This window comes from Taudactylus pleione, unplaced genomic scaffold, assembly GCF_031769625.1.
Source record: "Taudactylus pleione unplaced genomic scaffold, aTauple2 ptg001472l, whole genome shotgun sequence".
Lineage (NCBI taxonomy): Eukaryota > Metazoa > Chordata > Amphibia > Anura > Myobatrachidae > Taudactylus > Taudactylus pleione.
Window position 1 is genome coordinate 322,964 of NW_028285870.1, and position 17,285 is coordinate 340,248.

General features: G+C 47.5%; 1 protein-coding gene across 1 annotated transcript in view; it reads left to right on the forward strand.

Moving 5' to 3' along the window:
• The window catches only part of LOC148442531 (uncharacterized), a 122,079-nt gene that overhangs the window by 70,140 nt on the left and 34,654 nt on the right, over nucleotides 1–17,285 (forward strand). The window lies entirely within an intron of this gene.

A 17,285-nucleotide genomic window follows, 5' to 3' on the forward strand; every position in this document is an offset into this window, starting at 1 on the left:
GATATGGTGGAGGATAATGTGTAGTAGAGGGTGATAGATGTAGCAGAGCAGGACAGAGCTGAGTTGAATGTGTTGTAATCACATTTACTAAAGTGCTCCTGACCAGAAGACTTACATAAAAAGGGCTGTGCATATCAGATCGTCTCCTGTGTGTGTAGGGAGATCGGCAGCTCCATGACACTTCTTCCTGTTAAACAGCATGTGCCAGCTCTTGCATGCTGCCAGGTCCCGGAGCATGCTGGGAAAGAGAGTTTCCAAGCTACACTCTAACACTCCATGGAGTGAAAAGTGCACTTCAACTCCCATGAATCACCTTGCATATGGTGAGTCAAGCAGACTGCTCTGCTCCCGGAGCTAGCTGATAACTGTTTACAGCTTCCTGATAGCGTTCCGCAGCGGAAGGCAAATCCTGGAAGCTTTGCAGCCTGCCCGGCTGATTTACGAATCAGTCAGGGACAGGTGAGCCGGCTGTGATGGGGGGATAATGTGACCGGCTCAGCGGGAACTCTCCCGCTGTCCCGGCAGCACAATCAGCCCCTGCCTGTCTGAGCTCCAATCTTTGATGCGCGGCGATGGATTGATGGACAGGGGGGGTTTCTGGGTACTCGGAAACCCCCCCCCTGCGTTCGCGTATGTGTCCGGTGCACTCAGACCCCCCCATACAGAACGTATCAGCTGTAGCTGGCGGTCAGTACCCTCAGTAGGTGGTTAGCTAGGGCCATTTCCAATTAGATGCAAAGAGCTGCGATTTCTCAATAAGTTTTCACATGTGCCGTACTTTTCACATAGAATGCATATCGTGCCGTACTTTTTGCATCTGAGTAATCTACTTGGAAGAAAGCCGGCATACTGTTTTCACCATCTCTGAGCAGGTTAAAGCTTCTGCAAAATACCGATTTTTGGCAAAAAAATGTGGGGGCGGTTCTGAAACCGTCAGACCCACCCCCCGTAATGACTAATTAGCCAAAAAGATTTAATTGGCTTTCATTTGGCCAATATATGTGAATTTTGGTTGAAAAAAAAAATTAAATGAATGAAAATGGTTTTAAAGTAGTGGGTCTGTGTTTTGGGGTGCTATATGGATGGGACAGGTGTTTTAGACATTGCAGGTGTATTTTTAACATTATTTAAAAGTGCACTTTTATGACACAAAAATACCCGTTTTAATGTACCCCCATTTTAACTACAGCATTTATTTTGCCCAAAAAAACTTTCTATAATTTTTCATGTTACAGAAATTTGCACGTCTAATTGGATATGTCTCTAAAGGTGCGCATCCACTTGCCGATTATGACAGGCGATTGCATGATAACGACATCGTTATCGTGCAATCGTTTTCATATCGTCCGCAAATCAGGCACTTCAAAGTCGGAAACGACCAGCGATGCTCCCGACCGCTGGTCGTTTCCGACATCTATCATCGGGCAAACATGCTGGACAACCTGATGATAACATCAGGTTCAGCATGTTGCCAGATGATTGATGAGCCTGCACTGAACGACTGCTCGCTCAGTGCAGGCTCATCACAGACGGAGAAACTACTGCACTATTACAATGACGTAATCGTGCTCTGGTTTCTCCGTCGGCTAGTGGATGGGCACCTTAAGTGTGGAAGTGACAGAGTAAACAGAGAGACATCATAGTGTAGACTGGGTGATGTACAGACGTTCTCTGTTATAGGCCCGGCTGACTCACACATGGATGCTGCATGTGGCATGCTGAGACTTATGGTCCCACTACAGCTGCGGAGTAAGAGACTGTACAACACTGTTGACATTCAGTAATTATTGCAGATGTGGGAGCAGAGAAGATAAGATGGGTGATTGTACACAAGTCGCCCAGATATTAGGAGAGAGAGAGGAATAGGGCAGTAGTGGGGGAGAGAGGCTGGGCTGGGAGATGTGGTGCGCTATCGGAGGGCGTATAATGGGGGAGGGGGAGCAGAGAAGTAGGGTAAGATGATGGGAGCAGAGATTTGGGGAGAATGACCCGAGGGTGGAATGAGGAGGAAAAGGTGGGTGGGCTGTGAGGGGTCTGGCCTGGGGAAATATCTTGTTATATGGTGTTGTGTATATTATACTATGTGTAGTAATCAGCTGTGTGATCAGTGTGACCTGTGTATAGTGATGATTAGTGTGTATCAGATCTGTGCTATCAGTGTAACCTGTGTATAGTGATGATTAGTGTGTATCAGGTCTGATATCAGTGTGACCTGTGTATAGTGATCGGTGTGTATTAGGTGTGTGATCAGTGTGACCTGTGTATAGTGATGATTAGTGTGTATCAGGTCCGTGATAGTGTGACCTGTGTATAGTGATTTAGTGTGTATCAGGTGTGTGCTATCAGTGTGACCTGTGTATAGTGATGATTAGTGTGTATCAGGTCCGTGATAGTGTGACCTGTGTATAGTGATTTAGTGTGTATCAGGTGTGTGATATCAGTGTGACCTGTGTATAGTGATGGGTGTGACCTGTGTATAGTGATGTTCAGTGTGACCTGTGTATAGTGAAATCAGTGTGTCCTAAGTATAGTGATCAGTGTGTATCAGGTGGGTGATATCGGTGTGACAAACTGTATAGTGATGATCAGTGTGTGATAGTGTGACCTGTGTATATCAGACGCGTTAGATCAGTGTGACCTGTGTATAGTGATTGGTGTGTGTATCAGGTGGGTGATATCGGTCTGACCTCTGTATAGTGATGATCAGTGTGTATAAGGCGTGTGATAGTGTGACCTGTGTATAGTGATCAGTGTATATCAGGCACGTTAGATCAGTGTGACCTGTGTATAGTGATGATCAGTGTGTGATATGTATAGTGATCAATGTATATCAGGTGTGTCATATCAGTGTGACCTGTGTATAGTGATTGGTGTGTGTATCAGGTGGGTGATATCGGTCTGACCTCTGTATAGTGATGATCACCTACCCTCCAACATGACCCCTCCCATTACTGATTGCAGTCACCTGTGTTGAGATAGTTATTTCATGAGAAGGGTGTTTCAGCACAGGTGTCTGCAATCATAAATTAAGAGGGAAGTCCAGTAGCAGAGCATTTTTGTACCTAATGGAACGGATCATGTTGGAGGGTCTGTGATCAGTGTGTATCCGGTGCGTGATATCAGTGTGACCTTTGTATAGTGATGGGTGTGACCCATGTATAGTGATGGGTGTGACCTTTGTATAGTGATGGGTGTGACCTTTGTATAGTGATGGGTGTGACCTTTGTATAGTGATGAAACACCTAACAGCATCTATTATACGTGTTTTATTCTGTTGTGCTGGACTACAGTTATTGGCAACTTTTGTATCGATACATTTAATAGTTACACAGTGTTATAATCATTTCAAAGTACAATATTAGATTGATTTTTAATGGAGCATACACACGGTCAGATGTGTCCGATGAATGATCTGAACGATTTGACCAACGATTCGAACTATGAATGTTTTTTGACTGCATTAAATTGACTGAAATCGTCCAAAACTGACTGCAACACATCAGGTGTCAGATATAGTTATCTGACCATCGGGAACGCGCATCGTTCATCGTTCAAACATGTCAGATTTTCCTTCAGATATGAACGATTTTTAAAATTGTTATCGTTCAGAACTGAAGAAAAATCTGACCGTGTGTATGCACCATTAGAGTGTTATACCCCTTTTACACCGGAGCTAAAACCAGGGTTATTGCAGGGTTAACCCGGACAGCTCCCTGGTGTAAAAGGGGGGAGGGTTGGATCGCTCGGGTCTAGTGACCCGGCAATCCAACCCAGGTAACTAGCAGGGTTTAACCCGAGCGTAGCCCGTGAAACCCTGCTGTGAGAACAGCGCACTCCGGGTCACGATGAACTGAAGTGCGCTGCAAGCCGGCCAATTGGTCCGGCTTCAGCGGAGCTTGGAGATGACGTCATCTCCAAGCGTCCACTTTCACGCCAGGAAAGCCGGGTTTATGCAGACCCGACTCTGGTGTGAGCGGCGCCGACTCGGGAATATCCCGAGTCGGCGCCGGCTAAATTCCGGATCTGATCCGAATAGGAACCCTGGGCCTGATTCAGAGCCGGATGCTCTGAGAGAGCGCTCGCTCTGAATCAGGGCCGTCCCTCTGTTTGTTTTTTTTAGCGGCCTCCTGGCCGCTCGCATAGCTGTGGGTGACCACCCACAGCTATAGCAAGCGGCCAAAAAGATGGTCGCGATGGTCAAGACCATCGCGACCATCAGGCTTGCGACGAGACCCTTGTGGTAGGGTCTTGTTGCCGCAAGCCCTGGAGTGCTTTCGGCTCTATCAGAGCCGAGAGCACTCCCACCTCCGTCTGGGCAGCCACGCCCCCGGCACGCCCACCAAAGGGGGCGTGCTGTCACTCACCATCAACAGCACGCCGCCTTTGTAGCGAGACCCGGAGCGACGGCTTGGCTGTCGCTATCTGGGTCTCGCGCTTGCGCACGACGGAGCCGGCTCCCTCGTACGCATGTGCACTGGGCCACCATCGACCCGCTTGCGAGCGCTCAGCATCAGGCCCTCTGTTCCAACTCAGGGTCAGACCCGGAATTTTGGTGGAAATGGGGTATAATATGTATTTTTGTTATTGATTTTATGTGGCATCCTTAGTGGATATTAAATATTTATTGTGTATTTATGTACATTCATTATCGCATTATTACTTTTCCAATCACCTATTTGTTTTAAGCGCAGCGCAGATTTAGCTTGTTTTTGGTTTCTCCAATTACCAACATACACAGAGGTTGGTTATCTGCTGCAGTTCTATTTTTCTTATATATCATTTACAGTGATTAGCTAGAAGCGCCAGAATTGTGTTTTTTCTTGACCTGTGTATAGTGATCAGTGTGTATCAGGTGTGTGATATCAGTGTGACCTGTGTATAGTGATCAGTGTGTATTAGGGGTGTGATATCAGTGTGACCTGTGTATAGTGATCAGTGTGTATCAGGTGTGTGATATCAGTGTGACCTGTGTATAGTGATCAGTGTGTATTAGGTGTGTGATATCAGTGTGACCTGTGTATAGTGATGATCAGTGTGTATTAGGGGTGTGATATCAGTGTGACCTGTGTATAGTGATCAGTGTGCATCAGATGTGTAACCTGTGTATAGTGATGATCAGTGTGTATTAGGTATGTGATATCAGTGTGACCTGTGTATAGTGATCAGTGTGATCTGTGTATAGTGATCAGTGTGTATCAGGTGTGTGACCTGTGTGTAGTGATCGGTGTGTATCTGGTGGGTGATATCAGTGTGACCTGTGTAGAGTGATGATCAGTGTGACTGGGTATAGTGATGATCAGTGTGACCTGTGTAGAGTGATGATCAGTGTGTATTAGGTGTGTGATATCAGTGTGACCTCTGTATAGTGGTGATCAGTGTGTATCCGGTGGGTGATAGCGGTGTGCCCTGTGTATAAGGTGGGTGATATCGGTGTGACCTGTGTGTATTAGGGGGGTGATATCGGTGTGACCTGTGTGTATTAGGGGTGTGATATCAGTGTGACCTGTGTATAGTGATCAGTGTGTGACCTGTGTATAGTGATCAGTGTGTATCAGATGTGTGACCTGTGTATAGTAATCACTGTGTATCAGATGTGTGATATCAGTGTGACCTGTGTATAGTAATCACTGTGTATCAGATGTGTGATATCAGTGTGACCTGTGTATAGTGATGATCAGTGTGTATTAGGTGTGTGATGATCAGTGTGACCTGTGTATAGTGATGATCAGTGTGTATCAGGTGTGTGATAGTGGGACCTGTGTATAGTGATTAGTGTGTGACCTGTGTATAGTGAACAGTGTGTATCTGGTGCGTGATATCAGTGTGACCTGTGTATAGTGATCAGTGTGTATCTGGTGCGTGATATCAGTGTGACCTGTGTATAGTGATGATCAGTGTGACCTGTGTATAGTGATCAGTGTGTATTAGGTGTGTGATATCAGTGTGACCTCTGTATAGTGATGATCAGTGTGTATCAGATGTGTGATATCAGTGTGACCTCTGTATAGTGATGATCAGTGTGTATCAGATGTGTGACCTGTGTATGGTGATGATCAGTGTGTATCAGATGTGTGACCTCTGTATAGTGATGATCAGTGTGTATCAGATGTGTGATATCAGTGTGACCTCTGTATAGTGATGATCAGTGTGTATCAGATGTGTGATATCAGTGTGACCTGTTTATAGTGATGATCAGTGTGCATCAGGTATGTGATATCAGTGTGACCTGTGTATAGTGATCAGTGTGACCTGTGTATAGTGATCAGTGTGTATCAGGTGTGTGATATCAGTGTGACCTGTGCAATTGTTTTGTTTTTCATGTGTGTATAAGTATATGTTTGTGTTATTTAAAGACACGTTTAAAACCCCATTGAAAAACTCCTCTAACGCTCACCTGCAATCTTAAAAGTTTCTGTCCCATTCTGGTTGAGTATGGGATGCCTGCTGTCACCATGCCAACAGCGGAATCCAGGTGCACGGTATCCCGACAGGGGTTGGGTAAGTATGCTAATTCTCCCCCCAATCCTCCCTTCTTGCACCCTCCCTCCTTGGTGCCTAACCCTCCCAATGGTGCCTACCCCTTCAACCCCCTCCCCTACACACAGCTAAGATGCCCCGGTGTACCTTCGTACTGGCGAGATTCCGGCGTCAGGATATAGACTAGCGTCGGGATTTCGACGTCTATCTTTAGTCCCGGCTGGCATCCCCTCCGCTAGCATACTAACTACATCCCATCTTATTCAAACAGCACCACCATATACATAGTGTTCACTCTAGCTCCGGCGGCAGGCAGGGCAACCTTGTGCGCGTGCCGAAGGCGCGTGCGCCCGAAAAGGGGGCGTGGTCATGAAAAGGGGGCGTGTCTATAAGACGCGTCCCCTTTTCGTCATACTTGGGGGTGTGCCCGTCACTTACGGACACGCTGGGCAGCCCCCAAGCGCTGCAGAGACGGAGAATAGATATGCGCCCGGTGTCTATTCTCCGGCGGTGACCGGGTCACCGCACATTTCTCCACCCGCGGGACACTGCAGACGGCACCCGCAGGCTGTGAGGGCAGGGCGCTTTTTGCCCTCTTTCTGGAGGGCAGGGTGCTTTTTGCCCTCCAGAAGGAGGGCAGGGTGCCGCGCCCCGCTAAAACAGCCTAGCGGGAACGCTATATACATGTCCCACTCATGCAGCTACCCCTTATACATGTCCCACTCATACAGCTCCCCCATATACCTGTCCCACTCATACAGCTCCCCCATATACCTGTCCCACTCATACAGCTCCCCCATATACCTGTCCCACTCATACAGCTCCCCCATATACCTGTCCCACTCATACAGCTCCCCCATATACCTGTCCCACTCATACAGTTCCCCCATATACCTGTCCCACTCATACAGCTCCCCCATATACCTGTCCCACTCATACAGCTCCCCCATATACCTGTCCCACTCATACAGCTCCCCCATATACCTGTCCCACTCATACAGCTCCCCCATATACCTGTCCCACTCATACAGCTCCCCCATATACCTGTCCCACTCATACAGCTCCCCCATATACCTGTCCCACTCATACAGCTCCCCCATATACCTGTCCCACTCATACAGCTCCCCCATATACCTGTCCCACTCATATAGCATCCCTTATACCTGTCCCACTCATACAGCTCCCCCATATACCAGTCCCACTCATACAGCTCCCCCATACACCTGTCCCACTCTTACAGCTCCCCCATACACCTGTCCCCCTCATACAGCTCCCCCATACACCTGTCCCCCTCATACAGCTCCCCCATACACCTGTCCCCCTCATACAGCTCCCCCATACACCTGTCCCCCTCATACAGCTCCCCCATACACCTGTCCCCCTCATACAGCTCCCCCATACACCTGTCCCCCTCATACAGCTCCCCCATACACCTGTCCCCCTCATACAGCTCCCCCATACACCTGTCCCCCTCATACAGCTCCCCCATACACCTGTCCCCCCTCATACAGCTCCCCCATACACCTGTCCCCCCTCATACAGCTCCCCCATACACCTGTCCCCCTCATACAGCTCCCCCATACACCTGTCCCCCTCATACAGCTCCCCCATATACCTGTCCCCCTCATACAGCTCCCCCATATACCTGTCCCCCTCATACAGCTCCCCCATATACCTGTCCCCCTCATACAGCTCCCCCATATACCTGTCCCCCTCATACAGCTCCCCATATACCTGTCCCTCTCATACAATTCCCCATACACCTGTCCCTCTCATACAGCTCCCCCATACACCTGTCCCCCTCATACAGCTCCCCCATACACCTGTCCCCCTCATACAGCTCCCCCATACACCTGTCCCCCTCATACAGCTCCCCCATACACCTGTCCCCCTCATACAGCTCCCCCATACACCTGTCCCCCTCATACAGCTCCCCCATATACCTGTCCCCCTCATACAGCTCCCCCATATACCTGTCCCCCTCATACAGCTCCCCCATATACCTGTCCCCCTCATACAGCTCCCCCATATACCTGTCCCCCTCATACAGCTCCCCATATACCTGTCCCTCTCATACAGTTCCCCATATACCTGTCCCTCTCATACAGCTCCCCCATATACCTGTCCCTCTCATACAGCTCCCCCATATACCTGTCCCACTCATACAGCTCCCCCATATACCTGTCCCACTCATACAGCTCCCCCATATACCTGTCCCACTCATACAGCTCCCCCATATGCCTGTCCCACTCATACAGCTCCCCCATATGCCTGTCCCTCTCATACAGCTCCCCCATATACCTGTCCCACATCAATTATCCTATTTTCTTTCTCTTTGCACTTTATCACCCCAAATATTGCATGTCATTATTGCCCAAATTACACTAATTCAAAAATTGTTTGTCCAATTAGTCCCTAATGCAGGTGTACTAGTGGTTCTGAACAAAGTCCTGCCAAATTTTACCTTTAAATAAGGATTCCCCCCCCTTTTTGCACCCGTGAAAACCGAGGCTAATAGGATTGCACGATAATTATATATTCACACGATAAGCCGCAGCTTTTTGCCCTCCAGAAGGAGGGCAGGGCGCCGCGCCCCGCTAAAACAGCCTAGCAGGAACGCTATCTTTAATTCATCCCTTTGCAACAAAATTCAAGTTGAGCAAATGTAACAAATTGAACTATTATTAGGGCCAAGGCTCCTGGGGCCTTGCCGTTTTATATTTCTGGATCTAAACTGCAGAGAATATTCAGCCTGCTAATTCTAGCCCCCAGCCACCAGTTGTGGTGGTTTGTCCTCCAGCAACATTGGATTGTGTGACTGTGTCTGAGTAGTCTTATGTAGGTGCATCTGAGAAACACTGACCAGGTCTCCATAGCTCGGGGAGATATTTATTGTATTATTTTTACTCCTAGATAATTGAGCTGTGAGGAACCAGAGAGAGACGTGTCTTGTGTAAATCACTGAGGATGGACACGGACAGGAGTCACATCAATGAGAGGATAATAAATCTCACCCTGGAGATCATCTACCTGCTGACTGGGGAGGTGAGAGGGTCTGGGAGTGTCACAGTGACATCACTTATATCTATACTAATAATACAGGGACATGACTGGGGGAGGTGAGGGGACCTGGGAGTGTCACAGTGACATCACTTATATCTATAGTAATACTACAGGGACATGACTGGGGAGGTGAGGGGATCTGGGAGTGTCACAGTGACATCACTTATATCTATAGTAATAATACAGGGACATGACTGGGGAGGTGATAGGGTCTGGGAGTGTCATAGTGACATCACTTATATCTATAGTAATAATACAGGGACATGACTGGGGAGGTGAGAGGATCTGGGAGTGTCACAGTGACATCACTTATATCTATAGTAATAATACAGGGACATGACTGGGGAGGTGAGAGGCTCTGGGAGTATCATAGTGACTTCTTATATCTCTAGTAATAATATAGGGACATGACTGGGAGGTGAGGGGATCTGCGAGTGTCACAGTGACATCACTTATATCTATACTAATAATACAGGGACATGACTGGGGGAGGTGAGGGAACCTGGGAGTGTCACAGTGACATCACTTATATCTATAGTAGTGGTTCTAAAACTCTGTCCTCAGGACCCCAATCAGGTCACATTTTCCAGGTCACCCAGCAAGTGCACAGGTGTATTCATTACTCACTGACACATTTTAAAAGAGCCACAGGTGGAGCTAATTATTTCACTTGTGATTCTGTGAGACCTGGAAAACATGCACTGTTTGGGGTCCTGAGGACCTAGTTTGAGAACCTGTGATTTATAGTAATTAAAATGTAACTTTTAATAGATCCTATCATAAATTGACAAACAAGTAAAAAATTGTATTAAATAAAGATGAAATCCTAGTGACACTTAGGTTCTGCAATTTATCTTCTATGCGGAATGGTATTTTAACCCAATACCTGCTGATTGTACCTTTGCAAATATATCTATTATCTACTTTACTTCAGAAATGTTACTGAGATAAAATGCTTCCAGACAATCACGATCTAGTGTGTAGGGTTACAAACACAGCCAATTGCCATCACATACATAGCAAACAGCGATAAACATTAACAAAATGAAAAGCACACTGCACGGCGGCAGTCTTAAACTCATATCATCTTTTATATGGTGAATATATATTTTGCCTATTTTTGAACACCTGTCTCTTGACCACATATCTTTTCCCTCATATCTTCTCCTAGATGCCACATTGAGGTATGGAATAAATACAGCCGTTTTGGCGCAATGAAAATATTTCAGTCCACATATGCATTCTATACAATAGGTGACTCCAGTTGTATTACAATCGATGAATGTGGTGAATTTCGACTGTCTCCCGCAGCTTGTCTTCAACAGTCTGTGTCTTGAGCATATATGTGCAGGCTTTGCAGCTTCCTCATGCAGATGACTTGGTCTTCGGTGTCTCCTTTGAGGCTCTCTCAAAATGGCTCGGAACTATAGAGTCCCTGATGTTTCTCTATCTTCTCCAACTCATCCTGGGTTGTCTTGGTAATCTTTATTTCAGATCTTCGTCCATTAACAGTGTTGGCCGGTTTTATTGACCAAGTTCTTAATATCTCTCCATTCTTGGCTAAAGTTGCCAACAAAGCGCATGTTCTCTAGTCCCTCTTTTTTTCCTCCTTATTAGGTGGAAAGATCAGTGCCTCTCTGCTGGTTTGTGACGTGTGGTGTATCGCTCATTTTATAGGCCTACAGCTATAGCCCTTATTTCTATCTTTTGGTTAGTTCTTTGTTTTTAGCTTTGGAAACTTCATTGTCCGAGCAGTTCAGTCTAAGGGGGGTATCCAATTAGATGCGGTAACCCGTTTTCTCCCTTTAAACCGCGGTCATGTGGTATAATTTTTGTGAGATAACTTCTCTTCCTATCCTATTACATGATTTTCATGAAAACTAGAGCATTAATCTCCAATTTTTCTTTTGGGAGAAAACTGCTCCATAGTAAAACAACGCCTTTTCACGTAAAAGCTATCCAATGACAAACGAGGTGAGAATTTTTTTGGCTTTTGGGCTGGGTTTATCGGCTATTTCTTTTCACCACCTCTGAGCAGGTGACAAGCTGTGCAAAACCCCTATTTTTGGCAAAAAATTTGGGCCACTTTACTTAATGACTTATTAGGCAAAGATAGTTTTCTACTTCAGGGTCTTCAGGGAGACCTTGGGGTGTAGGTGATGGATCTGGATCCCGGGCACCACGCGGTTAAAGCTTTCAGCTTCCAGGATGCACTGGTCCATCCTCCCTATACCCTGAGCCAGAGGCACCTCAGTTTTAGTTGGTGCCCAGCCAGAGTCGGCTTAGCAGCCCCAAAGCTATTTTTATTTTATTAGTTTTTGACTATCTTCAGAGCGTGCAGCGGCGGTCTGTCCATTGGACTTCTGCGCTGCCGATCCGTCACCCTGCCGGCGCGGCAACGCCCATACTGATACGAGGATCTCGGTGGACCCCCGGGGTCTGTGCTAACCGGGCCCCGTCGGAGAATTCAGACTGCAACCGGAAGCACGGGGACAAGTAAGGCGGGTAACAAAGGATGGTTCATTTGGGAGCCCTTCTGGATTCTCACCAGCAGAGAATCTTTCTAACGCCAGAAAAGATCTCCACGTTTCAGCTGCGAATACGCAGATGCCTCCGCAGTCGCCAGGTGTCAGTACACTTGGCGATGCAGGTTCTAGGATCCATGGTACCCATATTCGACATGGTGGAATATGCTCAGTTCCATTCAAGGCCCCTGCAGGGGCTGATCCTCTCTAGGTGGAATGGATTACCCCACCGGTTCAAGGCTCAGAAGATGGTGCTCTCTCCGGAGATGTGCCGTCTCTGTCTTGATGGCTACTGACATCTCATCTTACCAAGGGTCGCCCCTTTTTGGATCCCCGACTGGGTACTTCTAACAACGGACGCCAGTCTCTGGGCCTGGGGTGCAGTGACCGGTCCGCACTCATTTCAGGGCCGTTGGACAGCAGTTGAAGCAACCCTTCCATTCAATATATTGGAACTTCGGGCTGTTTACAGGGCCCTCATGATGGCAAAACACATTCTTCACTGAAGAGCCGTGCATGTTCAGTCCGACAATGCCACCACAGTGGCTTACATCAACCATCAGGGAGGCACTCGAAGTCAAGCAGAAGTGTCCTGCTTTCTGGCATGGGCAGTGTTACCTCGCGGCCATATCAGCAGTGTTCATTCCGGTAGTCTTCAATTGGGATGCGGACTTCCTCAGCCATCACGACGTACTTCCAGGGGAATGGCCTCTTCATCAAGAGGTGTTTCAACTCCTAGTGGACAAATGGGGCCTCCCGGAGGTGGACCTCATGGCCTCCCGACACAATCACAAGTTACCAGTGTACAGGTCCAGAACAAGAGATGCCGAAGCAAGCTTGGTGGACTCTGTCAGCGAAGTGGACCTTCCAGTTTGCGTACCTATTTCCTCCAGTATCCCTGCTTCCTCGGGTTCTTCGGAAGTTCAAACAATACGGAGGCATTGTCCTGCTGGTGGCTCCAGCTTGGCCCGGACGTCATTGGTACTCAGATCTTCGGAGTCTCTCCATCGACACTGTTCCTGCTGCCTCAACGTCCGGACCTGTTGTCTCAGGGTTCTTGCCTTTACCTGGATCGTCTGTCTTTGACGGTGTGGCTCTTGAGACATCCTTCCTAAGGTCCAAGGGAATTCTCTAGCTTGGTCATCAACATGATGCTTAGAGCGTGTAAAACTGCCTTAGCCACGATCTATTACAGAGTGTGGCATACATATTTCCTGTGGTGTCGTACAAGAGATTATGACCCTCAGGTGTTTCGTATTTCCAGAATACTGGCATTCCTTCAAGCTGAATTGGACCTCGGCCTACGCCTGGCCTCGCTGAAAGTGCATGTCTCTGCACTGTCAGTATGGTTCCAGCGTAGAATTGCTTCGCTTCCGGATATCCACACCTTCCTCCAGGGTGTCCTCTGGATTCAATGCCCTCCCTTCCGCCAGGGTGACCTCCGCCCTCCCTTTGTCCCCCCACTGGCTCCTTTTGGATTTGGCAGTAGTTCTTCGGACCCTCCAGGGTCCTCCCATTTGAGCCACTAGATTCAGTGGAATTTAAGTGGTTAACGGCTAAGACTCTCTTTTTTTCTTTTGGCAATTGCATCTGCCAGGAGGGTGTCAGAATTGAGGGCGCTCTTCTGTTGTCCTCCCTTTCTGATATTTCACCAGGACAGGACTGTGCTTCGCACTCGCCCTGAGTTTCTTCCTAAAGTGGTTTCTAATTTCCATATTAATAAGGGGATTGTAGTACCGGCCTTTCAGTCACCAGACCTCTCGGTAGGTGAGGCCTCATTGGATGTGTGTCCGCGCCCTTAAGATTTATGTGGACTGTACCAGTTCCCTTGGGAAATCAGACTCCTTGTTTGTGCTCTATGGATTTCACAAGAAGGGATGACCTGCTAATAAACAAACATTGGTTAGATGGCTTCGTATGACTATCGCAGAGGCTTACACACAGGCAGGCCTACCTGTTCAGGCTTCTGTTACAGCTTATTATACTCGGTCTGTGGGCCCCTCGTGGGCACCTCGGCTGTTCAGCTTCTTCCATTCAGACCTTTCTAAGGTTCTGTGCATTTGATACCTTCGCCTCTCAGGATGTTTCCTTTGGGTGCCGGATTCTCCTCTCAGCGCAGGAACATCCCTACCCTTAAAAGGACTGTTTTGGGACATCCCCAAGGTCTCCCTGTTAAGACTATGGACCCTGAAGAAGAAAATGAGAGATATGGTAAGAACTTACCTTTCTTAACTCTCTTGCTTCGAAGTCCATAGGGTCCACAGGGCACCTGCCCTGACGCACCTGGCTTCATATGGGCTATGTTACTGGTCACCGGTTTCCCGTCTCCTTCTCTGTGAGAGTGCGATTCTTGAGTGTTCCAGTCTTCCTTCTCTCTCTTATACTCCTTCGGCCTTTGGCTTCTTACCAACTGAGGTGCCTCTGGCTCGGGGGTGGGGTATAGGGAGGATTGACCAGTGCATCCTGAGAGCTGAAAGCTTTAAAACTGCGTGGTGCCCCAGGATCCAGATCCGTCACCTACACCCCAAGTTCTCCCTGTGGACCTTATGGACTTCGAAGAAAGAGAGTTAACAAAGTTAAGTTCTTACCATAACTCTCTTTTTAATTGGCTTAATTTGGCCAATAATTACAAGTGCAGGAAAATGGGTTAATTGATGTGGGCCAGGTATATATGCGGGTGTCGTATGAGTGGGACAGTTGTATTTAAGATTGCAGGTGGGGGTAGATGTTTTTTAAAAGTGCCTTTAAAATAACCCAAATATTTACTTTTACCATTTTTATGCACCCCCAATTTAAATAGAACTTTAATTTTCCAAGAAAACGCCATGCAGTGAATATGCTAAAGTGGAATAAACTTTTTTAAGGAAAATTATGCAATGTCGGGAATAGTATAGGCAAACAATGGAAACATGCTGGTCAAAATGGTGCAAGGACTACGCCCTTAAATAGTGCGTTAAGTTCGCAATCACCAATTCGGTAGATATTTTCTGAAGCTCGCTTGCAATTGGATACAGCGAAATCTACGAAGCCGAAAGTAGTAGTTTTCTCGCTGTCCGTGGCCAAAAAACAGGTGAAAACGGGAGGTGCGAAATATAAACAGGCGAAAAAGTCGAGAAATTGCGTCTGTACCCCCAAAAAATGGCTGACTTACATCAGAAAATAATTTAGAATTGTATTGTTGCCCGTAATAAAAGTATTCACGGTACTTTGTGTCTGTTATCGGTAATTTGCGTATACGAAAAAACTTTAAAATATGATAGCAAATATTTTTCCACAAAACTTCTGTTCCACGTAAATTTGGTATAGCTGAAAATGGGTGCAAGTATATTTTTGTGTCGTAAAAGCTCATTTTTAAAAGTGACAGTTAAAGCGTCTGTTACAACCACGTGCGATGCTAAAAACATTTGACTTGCCCATATCGCTCCCATATATACCGGACTCAATTAAACCCATTTTCAAAGATTTTTTTGACCAGTACTTCATAAAAATGTAGGGTAATTTATCATTGGGGGTTGTCCAAATGGTATGCAGTCAGGATGCCGATGATCTAAATGCTGACCGTCTGCATCCCAACTGTCTAATCCCGGCAAGGGTCTAACGACAGGCGTCGAAACCCCGACGCCTGTCATTTTACCTACGCTGGGAGCCCGATGCCCGGCATCCCGATCGACGGTAAGCCTGGTACGGACAGTCACCCCCCGGGAGGGTTAGGCTAGGGGAAGGAGGGGTTAGGGTTAGGCACCCCCCCCCTCCCCCCCCCCCGGGAGACCTAGGTTTAGGCTGCGGGGAAGGGAGGGTTAGGCACTTGGGGGGGGGGGGGGGAGATGGGGAGAGGTTAGGGTTGGCGCCCCTAAGGGAGGGTTAAGGGGGGGGGGGGGGTTAGGTTAGTTAGTACTTACCTTAGCTGCTATCGGGATCTTCACTGGTGCCGGTCTTCCGGCGTCGGGATTTGAACATGCATCTGGCGGTATTTCATACCGATCCCGTCCAAAGGGTTCTGAAAGAAATCCCCACATTTTTAGTCAAGACTAGGGATTTCGCTTTTTTTTTTTCTTTCTCCTGGCCTGAGGTGGTGAAAACTTTTTGCTTTTTTTTTTTTGCGGAAATAGGGAGACTTCGCCGTTAATGGAATGCGGCCTTTAATTGGACACACCCCAGAGACGCAGAAATTCACCTTTAGGAATCTTTCCAATGATCACCACATTCATTCAATTGTAATACAGCTAGACTCATCTACTGCATAGAATGCATATGCGGACTGGAATATGTGGGGATGATGTCCAGAGCCTTAAAACAAAGGGTTCTGGAACGTGTGGGCAACATCAGGAATGTCCAAAAAGATATGACCAAGATGAAACCGATTACGACACTAGCTAGGCATGTCTATACAAAAACTTGAGGGACAATCTAAGGTCATCAAAGTATATGGCCTAGAGAAGGTCTGCCTGGGCATTAGAGGGGGCGATATGACGAACTGAGAGTGAGTGATTCTTCAGACTTGGATCATTGAACCCTTATGGCAGAGGTTCCCAAACTTTTTTGAATCACGGCGCCCTAGAGTATCCGCATTGCTTTCACGGCACCCCTAAGCCAAACGTATGTTATTGGGAACAACTGAGAAAAATGTAAAGTGAAGTAAATTGTGCTCACCTGTCATCCCAAGGATCAGTTATGTGGTGGTGGACAGGTTTGAGCTTCTGTTTGTCCATATATTTACATTACATTGACCATAAATAATTTTATTTGGTGCTGGACCACCAGCCTGAGGCACCGCAGGGTGCTGCTGCGCACAGTTTGGGAACCACTTTCTTATGTCTCAACGAAAACGGAGTATCCATTTCGAAAATCCAATACTATTCAGCCCTTCTAAATAGCTATATAATACACACACACACACACACATTCAGACCCGCTCGCACGCGGGTCGATGTTCCCCACTGCGCATGCGCACGATGGAGGGAGCTCCGTCATGCGCGAGACCCAGGGAGCGAAGGGCTTTCCATCGCTCCGGGTCTCGCACCAAAGGGGGCGTGCTGTCGATGTTGATTGACAGCACGCCCCCTTTGGTGGGCGTGCCAGGGGCGTGCCTGCCAGATGGAGGCGTTCCCATGGGAACGCCTACCGCCTGAAGCTGGCCCCACTGACATCACTAGTGATGTCAGTGGGAGTGATTTTGGCTCTGATAGAGCCAAAATCACTCCAGGGCTTGTGGCAGGGAGA